Genomic DNA, 16042 nt, shown 5'->3' with positions numbered 1-16042 from the left:
TCGCAAAAAGAAAAGGAGTACTTGTGGCACCTTAGAGACTAACCAATTTATTTGAGCATGAGCTTTCGTGAGCTACAGCTCACTTCATTGGATGCAGTGATGAAGTGAGCTGTAGCTCACGAAAGCTCATGCTCAAATAAATTGGTTAGTCTCTAAGGTGCCACAAGTACTCCTCTTCAGTTTGGTGAAATGTAACAAACTATTCCGTTCCGCTCACCTATTCTTAAAATGGAACTATATCTAAGTTTCCTCTTTCTTCATTCCTTCTCAATAATCATCTATGTTTCCAGTGCTACTAAAGTAAAGGATTTGCTTTATTTTCCATTCAGCCTAGATACCACCCCCATAAATAGTTATACAAAGGGTTAAAAGTAACGGTAACTGGTTATGGGGAGGATGGCACCTTATTTATTCTCATGGAGCCTTTTTCGAAACTGGGGTTTTTACCCTAGTAAGCTGCACCACTGCAAGTTACAGTTTATTCTGATGAACCTGTGTGTACTAGGGATTTACCCCAGTGCAACTAAATCAGTGTAGCTGTACTGGTTGCTATAAAAACACCAATGTGGACAAGTGGTAACGTTTTCAAAAGCACCTAAATGACTTAGGAGCCTTAATTCCATTTTTAAAAGCACCTAAATGACTTAGAAGCCTTAGTCCCATTGAAAGTCAATGGAATTAGGGTCCTAAGTGCCTATGGGGAAGACTTTCAAAGGCATAAATAACAGTTACGCACCTAACTTCCATTGACTTTCAATGAGACATAGGCTCCTAACTGCCATTTGTGCTTTTGAAAATCTCTTCCATAAATCACTTATGAAAATAGAACTCTTAAGTCATTTTTGAAAATTTTACCCAAGGCCTTGTTGCTGAATTACTGTCTCACCAAAAGTTCCAGGCATTTTATGTCACCACATTGGAACGCGGGGGGGGTGGGGTAGACAGTTTTTAAATAAAATTAAGCCCATTAGTTTAGTGTCAAAGTGCAAATGATATTTTACTTTCAAACTAAGATTAAATAATTTGATTTCAGTGAAGATTCATTTATTTCTGCATCACAGTTGTCCTCGGTCTTCATGTATAGGGAATAGTAACCAGTCATGAGGATGTATTAAACAGATCTTCTGGTTTGCAATAGCTTGATCTGTTTGGCGATCACTCCTGAAGGCAAAATTGCTCATTATATTTATTGCACTGTAAACGTGTCCCTAGCTCCAGTTTCAATCCAACCCATTCACCAAGTATTAAAATATTGCTAAAAACTAGTAAATGAATATTCCTTAAAAAAGCCTTTACCAAGCTTTTGATCCTGTGTAGCAGGATATATGCCACCCTTATATAAGAAAACTCATATGAACAATGGAAATGTTAGGGCTTGAGAACAGAAATTTCTTCTCAACTTTAAGAGTAGTGTTCACTACCAGCAAACACGATACATTCAAAAGAAATTTGCCTTGACTGAAGGGATTATTCCTCGTGAGTAGACAGAGCCATCCCTGAAAAATGCGTCACGGACTGTGAATTCTGGTTTTTTGTGTGCTGTTACCTTATACTATATAGATTTCATGGGGGGAGACCAGCATTTCTCAAATTGGGGGCCCTGACCCAAAAGGGAGTTGCAGGGGGCCTCAAAGTTATTTTAGGGGGTTGCGGTATTGCCACCTTTACTTCTGTGCTGCTGCTGGCGGGGCGCTGCCTTCAGAGCTGGGCGCCCAGCCAACAGCTGCTGCTCTCTAGCCACCCAGCTCTGAAGGCAGCGCAGAAGTAAGAGTGGCACTACCATACCAGGCCACCCTTACTTCTGCACTGCTGCCTTCAGAGCTGGGTGGCCAGAGAGCGGCGGCTGCTGACTGAGGGCCCAGCTCTGCAGGCAGCAGCGGTGCAGAAGTAAGGGTGGCAATACCATACCAGGCCATCCTTACTTCTGCGCTGCTGCTGGCGGTGGCTGTGCCTTCAGAGCTGGGCTCCCGGCCAGCAGCCACCACTCTCCAGCTGCCCAGCTCTGAAGTCGGCTCTGCCACCAGCAGCAGTGCAGAAGTAAGGGTAGCAGTTCCGCAACCCCCCCCTACAATAACCTTGAGACACTGCCATATACACAACTCCTTTTTTGAGTCAGGATCCTTACAATTACAAAACTGTGAAATTTCAGATTTAAATAGTTGAAATCATGAAATTTATTATTTTTAAAATCCTATGACTGTGAAATTGACCAAAATGGACCATAAATTTGGTAGGGCCCTACTCATGAAATTAGTTCCTTCCTTTCGACTTGTCAGCACATTGAAAATACCTTTTGGTATAAGAACTTCAAGAGTTTGATTTAAAAATTATTTCTGCAAGAAACAGTCTATGACTGAAAATTTCCAAACCTCAGTGAGATCCTCAGCACGAATTGCATTGCACAGTCCACAAGAAGAAGCTAACTACTTCCAAGCTGTGTGCTCTCCCAAATCAGAGTTGCTCATGTAGCTTAAGGTTAACAATGTGGGATTTCATCCCACTTAACAGTGAAAGAAAACTTTCCATATAGTCCCAAACCCAGCCCAAGGAGGAAACACAAGAGAAAAAATTCTTAGGCCCTGTAATAGAATATTAAACTGTATGATATTGCTCAGCCATTAGGTGGTGCTGTGTGTGTAAAATACCTTATTTAAACCAACGGTTCTCAACTGGGGGGCCACTGCCCACGGGGGCTGTGAGCCATTTCAGGGGCTCTACCAAGTAGTGCTGCTCGGAGCTCTGGTACCTGAGCCCCAGCACCGTGAGGGGCAGAAGTCCGGAGCCCAGGAGCTCTGTGGAGCAGAAGCCCCGGCACACACACGCCACACCGTGGGGCTAAAGCCTGGAGCCCTGAGTAGGGTGACCAGATGCTAAATACAAAATATTGGGACCACCGCAGGGGGAGCACCTTTTCACTTGTTACACTCACCCAGCAGAAGTACCCGCCGCCGAAGTGCCGCCAAAGACCCGTACGTGCTGGGTTAGTGTTACAATTGAAGAAGCGCTCCCCCTGCTTGTCACTGCCGCCTAAGGAAGGAGGAAAAAAAGAAAAAAAGAAGCGCCTGAAACAAAATATCGGGACAAATGGCGTCCCGACCGTACTTCGGTCGGGAAGCGGGACAAACTGCTCAATATCGGGACAGTCCCGTTTTATCGGGATGTCTGGTCACCCTAGCCCCAAGCCCCGGTACCCCATGGGGTTGGAGCCCTGAGCAGTGGCAGAAGCCCTGAGTCCCCCTGCCCTGCAGGGCAGAAGTCCCCCCATGACTGAAGACCGGAGCCCCCCAGCTGAAGCCTGGAGCGCCCTTCTCCCTCACGGGGGTGTAACATTTTTATAGCATGTTGGGAGCCTTTGAAAGAAAAAGGTTGAGAACCCCTGATTTAAACAAACCTCTGCCACACCTGGCAGAGCATTCAAGGATCTTATGGTGAACATAGAATCATAGAATATCAGGGTTGGAAGGGACCTCAGGTGGTCATCTTGTCCTACCCCCTGCTCAAAGCAGGACCAATCCCCAACTAAATCATCCCAGCCAGGGCTTTGTCAAGCCTGACCTTAAAAATATCACACAACTGGTGTGTATAACCAAACTCTGTGACCAGACCATATCTGGTACAGAGAAACATGACAGGCCCCACCTTCCTCCAAGCAACTGAGCAGCCTCGGAGCTGCTCCACAGAGGCTAATTCAGCCCCAGTGTCACACTATAATTAACCTGTATTAAACACCTTTTTCTCTAGGCCAGACATGGCGTTATGTCAAAAACACAGTTAAAGGTTTTTTTTTAAAGGACCCCTCTACCCCCCCCCCATTCCCCAAGTCTGTGTTTGACCCATGAGCTGTAGTTTCTAGTCATTAACCACAGGAAGCAAAGCTGTAGATTGTAAGTTGTTTGGGGTCAGGGACTGTCTTTTGTTATATATGTGTACAGTGCCTAGCACAAACAAGTATTGTCAACTCTTGTGCTTTCACCATGACTCTTGCCATATATGCTGTTCGTAAAGCCCCAGGTTCTCAGGTCTAGTGATTATGTGAGAATCTGTTGTTTTGTTTTTAAAGTACGTTTCTAGGCCTTGTGGTTGCAGTGGCAAACATGATCAGAATTCACCTAAAAGGCTCAAAATCCAGAAGGAAAATAAAAAAGAACCCTGTGAGAAAGGACAGAGTAGCTGCTTTCTTGGCTGTGGTCCTTTGGTTGATGAGCAACAGCTGGGATAAGAGGCTGCAGGCCAGACAGAAGGGGGTGGCTGCCAGAGAGGCTAAGGACCATACTGTGTTAGCAGTCTAGTGGCAAGGAGCAGGCTCTGAAGGACTGCGATGAGACTGCTGACGGAAGCCTCACCAATGTAAGTGTGTTTCTCTTCTCTGTGACCTAGAGAAAGACTGGACTCCCTAGAGCCCTGTTATCAAGCCTGGCAGGAATATGACATGAGTGGGAACTGAGCTAAAAGGCTAAGAGAGTAAGCTCTTAAATCCAGTGCACTTTGAAAGGGCTTGAGGACATGTGAGAAGGTTGAGCCCCTCACAAGCTCCAAATGTATTAATATTTTAAAATCTTATGATTTTAAACCCCATTTCATGATTTTTCAAGGCTTGATTAATGTGTTTTGAACATTTGGTGTTGGGCATATTGCAGTGGGGTCTGGGTCACTGATCAGGAGCTCTAGATGCTACCATAATAAGTGAAGAATAAGAACAACAATTAGTTTAATTTTGTTAGCTGCAAAGTTAGCAGCTGTGTTTTTTCCTGCTGACTTGAAGAGGAGAAAATAGAAATTTTAGGGTTCCACATCTCCCAACAGTCATTAGTAAAGTTGGACCCAAATGAAAATTACACATGTAACCCCCAAGGAGATTACATAGATTCCTGGGGCTCTGTCTGCTGGCCGCTCAGGGAGAGGTACACTGTCCCTGGTAGGGAGCGGGAGCCAAGGCAGACTCATAGTCTGCCCGGCAACCAGTAGGGAGTGAGATCAGGAAAGGGGATAAGTCAATTTTAAATCTGTCTGGAGCCAGCCAGGGCAAGGGGGAGCTGGTGAGTCCCAGGCCCGCATGCAGGGTTCCCCCTCTAGGGACCTGAAAGCAAGATCCCTCGGCTGGGCCTTTCCCTCTCCACTAATGACCCCCAGTTTGTAGAGTTTTGCTGGGAGCTCCACAGCTAGGCTGAGTTAGCCCTCCAGCTCCCTAGGTGAGACCAGTCACCACATGGTTCAGCTCAGTCCAGGGCTGCTGCCTGCTGTAAGTATGTCTGGATGCTGGGGTAGGAGATTACAGTTTGGAGTTTAGTATAACTGTGTAATCTGCTCCTTGAGCCTTGCACCCCTTTGTGGTGAGGGGAAATCTGGGACCAGAAGCAGCCTGACTCCTGCCTGAAGAGGATCCCTGCCAGCAGAGATCAGCCCCTCTGCAGTGACTGAGGAGTCCAGAATCATCTCTGAACCTAAGGATCATTCATGGAGTTTGTGAGTATACCCTCTTTTAGTTAGTTAGGTAATTGGTTTTGGGGAACCCTTACTTGCTGAACTGTGCCCTCCAGCCAGGGAGTAAGGGTTTGGGGATTTTATAACCTGCTGTGTATTAAACCTGTAGAGGAACTTACCACCTCCTCCCACTTGTAAGTCCTTGGGCTGTACTGAACCCAGTCGGCCACATTGCTGAACCACTGCAGAGAAGATATCATGGTCATAGTTTATCAAGGGCCCCAACGAAGTACATGTACCAACAGGACACTGATCTTAAATTTGCTACATCCAGTCACATGACTGGGGAAAGTCATGGGTGTTATCCGTGTGTGCACCGGTGATCCTAAGAATAGTGTTTTACCCTGTTATGTTATATTTGTCTCCTGTTTAATATAATTATTGTGTTTGTTTGTGTTGCTTCTTGGGAGTCTCCAACTATCTGGCGAGTAAGTGGGGGTTACCCTGTGGTTAGAATTTTCCTCCCAAGCTGCCCTGGTGACCTCGCCAGGAAGGAGCGAGGGGGGTAGAGGCACCGCCAAATAAATTCATAGGAAAAAATAAATAAGATACACCCTGCTGAGTGGGTGGCAGGATCTAGAAGAACCCAGAGCTGTCCATCAAACCTGTAAGCAGATTGGCGTTAAAGAAGGTAACCGGGAGGAGAGGGGGCACTACACACAGATTAGATGGTAAAAATAACTATGCAAGGAAACCTGTTTTGAAGTCACCATTCAAGGGTTGTAAAACTCCATTACCTAACGGAAGGGTGCTGCAGATTTGGAGCTGCCAGAAGCTGTTGTGTAGGCAGGACAAGAAATGTCCTGAGCAAAGGGAGGTATACTAATGTGCTCTTCTCTCTTCAAACACTTGAAGGACAATGCAAAGCAATTCATTTGAAGCCCGGCTGGGCTCCTCTCTGGGCCTGCCAAACACGAGTTTACCACAGGTCCCTGTGAGCTAGAAGGATCAAAAAGCTCAGAAAGGTTTAAAGACACAGACACTGTCTGGAAGGGAAATCACATGGCTAAGGGGGAGACAGAGACTGTTGGGAAACAGTCTGACCCCCAGACTCTGGATGTTAGAGTATCTGGGGTTAAGATACACTTACCTAAGCTTTTAGGTAAGCTAGATATGCAGATACCCTGTTTGTTGTTTTAAAAATCCTTTTCTTACACTGCGTTTCTACTGTTAAGATTAAAACAGGTTTCTTAAAAGAAAATCTTGTTTGTGTCACTGTCCTCATCACTGATCACAGCTCCTGCAGGGGGGACCCACAGGTACCAAATCAAGTACCCCCGAACAGGTCATAATCACAGTTGATACACAGGGTACCAGCACCCTGGTCTAAGTGAGAGAATTGTGGGATTGAGCCCTAGAGAGGTGGAGGCTTGAGGCCTTAGACCTGGAACAGCTGCACTAGGAAAGATCCAAAGAAGGGGTCAGAGTTACGGCCAGCCCTAAATCATGACTAAGGGTCTTCTAGCAAAGTAGGAACAAAATTGTACCCATTAATTTGTTTTCTTTTTTGGGAGGGATGCGACAGTATGGAGGAGGTCAAGGTAAGAAAGGAAGTTGTCTAATAAGGGCTCTGTCTTGTACAAGTTTCATTGTGTAACATTTAAAAAGATACATGACATTTATTTACCATAGTGAAGTGGTGGTAATACAGAGTAGGCAGCAGAGTCTCATGTATGTTATGAGCTGGGCAAAACCTTATTATAACATGAGTTAAAATCTCTTTCAAACCGATGTGTGGATATTCTTTTCATTTAAGATAGTTGTGGACCTGTAACTTTTTCTTACACTTAACACAAGGCCTAACAGAATCTGGCCAAGAACTAGCCCATGATGGTGGGGAGTTTCACTGGGTATTATAACCAGGTGTGAGGGGAGGGGAGGGGAGGGGAGGAAGGTAGAACACAAACAAACTGGGAAGAGAGGCAGAGGTAAAAAGCAAGGAAGCCAGGCAGCAGCTTGTGAGCACAGTGTGTGATTCTGCAAAAAGCTAGAGAATTTTTGAGCCTTGTGTTGGCTAAAGAAGCTTGAGGCTATAAGCTAAGAAATGGCTCCGTTTGTGCTTGGTTTCTCCTGCGTTCTGAGAACACAGGACTTTGTGCATTCCTTGTAAACAAACATGATTACCTCAAAGAAAATACCAGACTCCATCAATTTCTGCTTCCAAACAGGATATCCCCAGGGTCCTGAACTTTGGCTAGCCGCTCAGATCAAAAAGGAGTAACATATATTTAAAGAACAAGTTTATTACTTCTTATCATGTGTTTATTAAAATTAGTTCTGTATAAAATAATTTGCATAATAACTTGGGAAATTCTGTATTTCGTAGACCACACAGACTTACATTAGTAAGTCCCAAATTAGCACCCTTAAACTGAATTATGAGGAAATAGCCAATACTAGATGTGTCAATGGGTTATTCCAATCTGAATCACCTCATTCTTTCTTTCCGATGTAATTAAATACCAGACTTGTTTTATTCCTGATGAAGTGGTTTATAATCTAATTTGTGACATGACATGAAACTCAGTACAATTTATTAAAAATACTAGAAGCCAGCAAGCAGTCATGGTTGTGACAGTGACTAGAATTCAGTGACAAGGAAAATAGTAGGCGGAAAATTGATTCCAGAGAATTAGGTTTTTGCTTTTGAGCCAAAAACAAATATAGCATGGGCCAAAGGTTTTTCCTTTTTGTCATTAAATTTATTACAAATTATACCAAGGATGAGTTTGATCTGGGAACATTATATTAAGAACAAAAAAGTTACAAGTACCGGAGCTGTAGCACTTTTAATGTAGTCGTACCCTTGGTTTCTACTGGGATTTTAGCAGCAAGGGTTTGTCTAGCCTAGGAGAAAACGTGCCTTTTAAATCCTAATCATATTAGCTGATCTTCTCTTAACCTAGGCTCCCCCTTAGGGTGCTACACAACTTTTAAAATGTCAGACTGGCTACACAAGTGGCCAAGTGGTGTTTCCAGTAATTTTACCTAGCTTGAGTAACTTGACTTAATTTTAAAAACACAATTTCCCCCTAGTTAAGATACAGTCTTAATGTAAACATGATTTACAGCAGTACAACGTGAACTGCACTGGCGCATCATGTCCCCGTTTGGAACTGGTATAGACTGCACCAGTGCAAATTGTGCAGTACTGGTGTAACTGTGTCTGCAGCTGCACTTTCACAGGTGCAGAAATCCCATTGTACACAAGGCCTTTGAAAATGTATCCGAGTAGTGGCCTCATTTACCATTTCAGCATCTGCCAAAAGGAAGGCTGTGTCTTTAACACTGTTCTGTGCACACCCTTGTGTGTGGGTACCACTTTCCAGTCAGCCTTGCTCTTTTTGAAAACCCTGATGCCTGTCTGTGTTTTCATCTGGGGGGGAGAGACGATAACCTGCCTAGAGTGGGCAATGCTGTGCCTTAGCTGCCCTCTGAAAATTCCTGTCATATTGAAGGGAGGTGAGGCAATATCTTTTACTGGACCAACTTCTGTGGGTGGAAGGTACAAGCTTCAATGCTACACAGAGCTTGCCTTCTGGTCTAAGGAAGGAAATCAGAGTGTCTGAGCCAAACACAAGTTGGGACAGATTGTTAAGCATAAGGGGTAACGGATGATTTTGGCAGTCGCTTGAAATTAAGTGGGCAATTGAGGGTTAGGTTTAGATACAGAAGATCAGGGTCAGATGCCTGATTTGAATCTAATCTGTTTTTTTCTTTGTTGCAGATATGTTAGAAACCCATACACTGTATTTTCAGCAATGACTAACATGCATTTGTAAAGCAAGCTTATTTTACGAAGCGCTATTAGCCAGCTCTCACAGCAGCACCTTTTCTATGCTAATATCCAAGTCAGGTGATCCTGTTTTCTTGTACGATTCCTTTAGGATATAAATTGTTTTTTTTTCCTCTCGGGCATTCAAGGTTTCATTCCCTCTAGATCCATTCCCCTCCTACACTCACGGCTTTTATGAATGCCTCTGCTGATAACCAGTCTGCCCACTGTCAATCTTCCCTTCTGTAACTGAATCCAGTTTTTATTTGGCATTCTGTAGTGAGCCATAAGTAAAACCTATATTTTTCTCAGAGTACAAAGGGCCCACTAGTGTAAATTCAACATTAATATGAATTTAATTCTGCTCCAAGAGCAGTATGACCTGCTAGTTTGCATGTTAATAGACCTGTTACTCCCAGGAAAGTGACAAAGGCAATCTTTGGCCAAACACAGAGAGAGTTAATTAAAATAAATGGAAAGGTTCCTGTGATATATATATACACACAAAGCCAGCCTTGCATATTTAAAAAAAAAAAAGTATAGCTACTCAAATCTCTATATACAGTATATTGTCACAAGGAAAGCAGATTGTATTTTTGTGTGTTAAAAGACTTCAGAAATATCAGGGACTAAACGAATGCTCAGTGTGTATTGTACATTTGTGATACCTTAACATCAAAGCAGATGTACAATGTAAGATGGAAATCAGGCAGGCTAATAGGGCATTTTGAAGCAAATTGCCAAAGACATAACCCCCCAAGCCCCCCAAACAATAAACTTTTAAATTATATTGGAAGCAGGTATTCTGCAAGAAAGTCTATGAATCTGCTTCAGTTCCAGGGAGAAAAGGGCCCATTCAAGGACCTTGCAGTCTGAAAGAATATTGCAGAAAAGTAAATAACTTATTTGCATCTATCTTTGCCACAAAGAGTTTGGAGAGAGACCCCCCGGAGCTACTGCTTGCAAATAATATAGATAAGGTATTGTCAGAGTCAGAAGTGTCAGAAGAGGTGCTAAAATAAATTGATCATTTTAAATTGCAAGAAGTCACCAGGAGCAGATTTTTCCTGCAAGATCCTGCAGTGAATTAAGAATGAAGTGACAGAACCGCTAACACAAATATTTAATTTATCATTAAAATCAGCTACTATACCTGAGGATTGAAGATTAGTCAATATTGTACATAAACTAGGGATGATCTGGGAATTACAGGCCAATTAGTTTTACTACATTATCAGGTAAATTTGATGAATGAATTAATGTTAGAATTTCAAAACACCTATTTACCTATCCTACCAATCTAGGTTCTTATGATGGTGCCCATCACTATAGTATCTGATGAGAACATCCTTTAATGGGGACAAACCTCAGTGGTGTCTGAAAGGAAAATCATGCCTCTCCAGTTTCTGATAATTCTTTGAGCCAAAATAAATGAATTCATAAAGAAGAATCAGCTATTATTTATTTGGACCTTCCAAAGCTTTTGATAGTCACAAGGGGCTACTAGGGAAACTAGATAGTCATAGCATGAGCAAAGAATTTCCATCCTGACTTTAAAAACTGGTTGAGAGAGAAAAAACACAGAATAGGGGAATAATTTCCAATATGGAAACAGGTTCTGTGCTCCGAAGAGCCATAACAGAAGACAAAAGCCACACCCACTAAAGTCAATGGGAGTTTTTCCATTGACTTGATTGGTCATTGAATTTGGCCCTATGACGAGTGTTTAATATGTTTATTTGAATCCCAGCAATGTATATGAGTAGTTCAAATTGTTCTTTCCGATGTACATTACTTTGCTACTTGTTTACATAGAATTTCCCCTTGCTTTGTTAGGCTCCTCATATCCTATTTAGTCATAAAAATCCTAAATACTTCAATGTAATCTGCACATTTTGCTACCTTCTTGCTCACCCCTTTTTCCAGATCACTGAGAAAAATGTTAACAAATACCAGTGTTAGTAGGAATTATGGGGGCATCCCAGAGTTAACCTCCTTCCATGTTGAAAATTAACTATTTTGTTTTTATACATTTTTCTATCTCTTATCTAGTTTTTAACCCATTCCACAGCACAAATGTTTTATTAGACGAGTTTAGGCTATGTCTACATTTAAACCGCTACACTGGCACAGCTTTAGCGTTCAGTGTAGACACTCCTTACAGAAACAGGATGGGGTTCTTTCATGACTATAGTTAATTTACCTCCCAGAGGTGGTAGCTGGGTCGACAGGTGTTCTTCCATTGACCTAGTGTTGTCTATACTGGAGGTTAGGTTGTCTTAACTACATCACTCAGAGGTGTGGATTTTTCACACTCCTGAGTAACATATCTAGGTTGACCTAACTTTTTAGTGTAGACCTGGGCTGACTGTATTTTTATGTTCACAGAACACCTGAAAGCAAATTGTTTTCCTCAAAATAAGTCATTGTACAGATTTATTCAGCAAGTATCATGTTAAATCTATTTGCTCTGTAGCTTGATTATGACCATACATCTAGGAACTAGGAATTCCTGGACCGAATCCTTATCTGGGTAAATTGTCGTAGTTCCCTTGGTTTTATGGAGCCATAGTGATTTACATCAGCTGAGAATCTGGCTCCCTGAGTACTATTTGTGGTCCAGAAGGAATTTTCCCCTGGGTCAGATAGGCAGAGATCAGGGATTGCCTTCCTCTGCCATATGGCCATGGATCACTTCCAGGTTTAAACTAGTGTAAATAGTGAATTTTCTTAACTTAAAGTCTTACCATAATTTGAGGACGTCAGTAACTCAGCCAGAGGTTGGGGTCTATTGCAGGAGTGGGTGGGTGAGGTTCTGTGGCCTGCAATGTGCAGGAGGTCAGTCAGGCCTGATGATCACAGTGGTCTTTTCTAACGTTAAAGTCTAAGTCTACGAATTCCTTTCACTGCTACACTGACTAGCTGAGTAGTCTTGAGAAAGTCACGTAGGGCCAGATTTTTAAAGGCCCTAAATTGAAAATCCCACTAAGTGCCTAAATATCTTTTTGAAAATTGGCCCTTCGGCTCTAATTCAACAAAGAATTTAAGCATGTGCTTAATTTCCATTGAAATAATTAAAGTGAAGCTCATGGTTACATGCTTTGGTGAACTGGAGCCTAAACTCTATTTGTTTCCCCCATCTGTAAAACAGGCATGAAAAATCTTTCCTACATCAAAGGGGATGTTGTGCAGATTCATAAATTAATATATGTGCAGTACCAAATAAGTGCTGCATATTAGACACTCCTTGTGCTTAGCATCATTTTCTAGGCCATCCTGCTTTCCGGCAGACTCTTCTCAGTTAGGTGCTTGCAGCATTTCAGAACTTGTCTGTTATTTGCCAAACGGTGTTTGTGCTGAGGTTTCAAGTACAGAACTGTATGGCTAATACAATATTTCAAATGATGCTAGTATTGCTTTTTCTGTACTTTCTGAACATTCCAGTTTTTCTCTGCTCAATTGCTGTCCCCATAATACAGATTTTTACCCTTCTTCATCTTTGTCCCACCATACCTATTCCTGCTACCTGTATTATATATTGTAACCACCAAACTCTGCTTTTATTTTTATGTATAGATTGCAGTAAACCACAAAGCATTATCTGATACTTTTGTATAGAAGATACTTCGCAGAAATAAATGGTAGGGTGTGACTAACCCGATCACGTAGTTTGAATCACAAAAGAAAAGGTCAGAGTAGTCTAGGAACATATCCCCTTCTCCCTCCACGAATAAATAGTTTCACTGGGAATTTGAGGAACCTAAGCATTTATGGTTTTGACAACAAAGGGAGAAGAGATGTGTTCCACTAATTATTGGTAAAAATATATACATCAATAACTTTATTTAGTGCTGAAAGGGGCAGTAGATTCATTTTGTTTTACCAAGCCACCAGAAGTGATGACTTGTGTTTTTCAGTCATTATGACGGCTTATAGATTTAGACATCAATAAATGTACTTCCTGTGCTCATAATTGCTTTATTAACACAGTTTGAAAAAATAAGCAGCAATTTGAATTCATTGAAGCAGATGCATAGTCACTGATCTTGCAATGAGGTGATGAGTTTATAAGAGTTATTTTCTTTTTCAAGCTATCCTAGAAAATATAATCATTGTCTGAACCATACATGCTAAGGACCATACATAGTTTGAACTTTACGGTAACAAGGAGATTGGCTTTTCCTACTTTTGTCTAAATTAAGGATTGATGACTCATTCATCGCTAAACTGAAAAAAGAAAAATAAGCCTCATGTAGCAGTACAAAAACAGTTTTTCAGCAGTTCTAGAATAACATTAGTAAATAGTTTTTCTTTCCTCCTGATTGCATTTTAATAATTAATCAGTTAATAAGTTGACCTTTATGGTTTAACAATACTTCCAAAAATGTTTATATATTAAGCATTATTTTTCATAGATACTAAGGTCAGAAGGGGCCATTATGATCATCTAGTCCGACCTCCTGCACAACACAGGCCACAGAATCTCACCCACCCACTCCTGCGAAAAACCTCTCACTTATGTCTGAGCTATTGAAGTCCTCAAATCGTGGTTTAAAGACTTCAAGGAGCAGAGAATCCTCCAGCAAGTGACCCATGCCCCATGCTACAGAGGAAGGCGAAAAACCTCCAGGGCCTCTTCCAATCTGCCCTGGAGGAAAATTCCTTCCCGACCCCAAGTATGGCGATCAGCTAAACCCTGAGCATATGGGCAAGATTCACCAGCCAGATACCCAGGAAAGAATTTTCTGTAGTAACTCAGATCCCACCCAATCTAACATCCCATCACAGGCCACTGGGCCTATTTACCATGAATATTTAAAGATTAATTAATTACCAAAATCATGTTATCCCATCATACCATCTCCTCCATAAACTTATTGAGTTTAATCTTAAAGCCTGATAGGTCTTTTGCCCCCACTGCTTCCCTTGGAAGGCTATTCCAAAACTTCACTCCTCTGATTGTTCTTTCTGTAATGGTAAACCTTTAAGAAGTGACGTCTCATATAAATCACAGGTTTATGAAAGTCATAAAGCTAGCAACTTTTTACATGAATAGATGATGTACTTTAAACTAAGAAAACGGATCATTTTTACTTCTTACTGGTTTAAGTGATAATACGTAGATCCCCCCCCCCCAATACTATGTTAATTAAACAAATTGCACTGTAGGAACAATTTTACATTATTCCAAAGCATAGACACTATTGTTTCATTCTGCTGATAGTGACAGATGCCTCTTTATGTGGCCAACTGTGCAAAACTCAGAGGCAAAGAAAGAAAGACATAACTTCTATGATAAATGTATTGAAGTTTTTTTTTAAATGTGATGCAAAGATTAATAAAATCCTAGATCTGAGAGCTTTATACAATACTGTCAGAAGATATTCTACAATACCTTGGTATAAAAAATATCCATTCTTGCTGAGATGTTTCAGGGGGGGAATCAACAGCCAGTGTTTATCTAGGTTCCTCACAAAACTTTATTTTTTTATACTTCAGCCATGCAGCTGAAGTTAACTGACTAGCACTATTCCCATAGCTATGTTGATATCAGTGATAATTATGATGCATAAATAACCCAGGAAAACATGTCAGCATCAAGATCCGTTAGAAACCCAGGCTGGGGTGAGGGGACACTGTATCCAAAAAGAAAAATTAGGAAGGAATTTTAGCCTCCGACAAGGGAAATAAATACATAGGGAGTAAAAAAATTAAAATTTAAGTGCTTGACAGTATTGTTCTAATCTTTGAGAAACTGGTATTTTGAACCATTTTACTCCACCAGTTACACACTGAACTTGAAAGGTAACAATTTACAAATTCTGTTTGGTGCTACGAAGTTATTATGCAAAAAGGAGTACTTGTGGCACCTTAGAGACTAACCAATTTATTTGAGCATAAGTTTTCGTGAGCTACAGCTCACTTCATTGGATGCATACTGTGGAAAGTGTAGAAGATCTTTTTATACACACAAAGCATGAAAAAATACCTCCCCCCACCCCACTCTCCTGCTGGTAATAGCTTATCTAAAGTGATCACTCTCCTTACAATGTGTGTGATAATCAAGGTGGGCCATTTCCAGCACAAATCCAGGGTTTAACAAGAACGTCTGGGGTGGGGGTAGGAAAAAACAAGGGGAAATAGGTTACCTTGCATAATGACTTAGCCACTCCCAGTCTCTATTCAAGCCTAAGTTAACTGTATCCAATTTATTTATCCAAGTTATTATGAAAATTGTTATATCCTAGACTGCCTCAGTGTAAGTAGAATCCACCGTTGGCTGACAAGGACTGCATCAGGTCCCTCCTAGACCAGATATAATGGTTCAATAGAACTTAGTGGCCACCTGCTCAGGTGAAAGTGCAATGGCACAATTGGTTAGCTGAAAGCTAGGAGAACCGGTTTTTCTCCTACTTCTCTGCTGGGGCCGGTTTGTGGAGCGTGGAAAATCTTCAAATGCACTTCACACTGGGGAAAGCAAAAAAAGGGGAAGTAACTTTCGGCCATTGTAGATTCTGGTGAAAGGCTGTTGAATCAGACCCATCCTGCATCATAGACTGGTAATGCACTAAAGGTTTCAGAGCAAGATGACTTTAACACCTTAAGGTGTTGATGCTTGCCTTTAAAAACCACAGAGGCTGGGTAGACCAGAGGAAGACTCATAGAACCTCATAGGATGTTTTGGGCAGGAGAGAGGAAGAGACAGGCAGTCTTTGGAAGCAGGGCATCCTGTCTAACTGCAGGTCAGAGAAGGGTCCAAGTTTTGGAAGAGAAGTTATGAGCTGC

The sequence above is a fragment of the Lepidochelys kempii genome, chromosome 1 (genome assembly GCF_965140285.1).
Source record: "Lepidochelys kempii isolate rLepKem1 chromosome 1, rLepKem1.hap1, whole genome shotgun sequence".
In the NCBI taxonomy this organism is placed as follows: Eukaryota; Metazoa; Chordata; order Testudines; family Cheloniidae; genus Lepidochelys; species Lepidochelys kempii.
The sequence above is the reverse complement of the archived record's forward strand: the minus strand, read 5'-3'. Positions refer to the sequence as shown.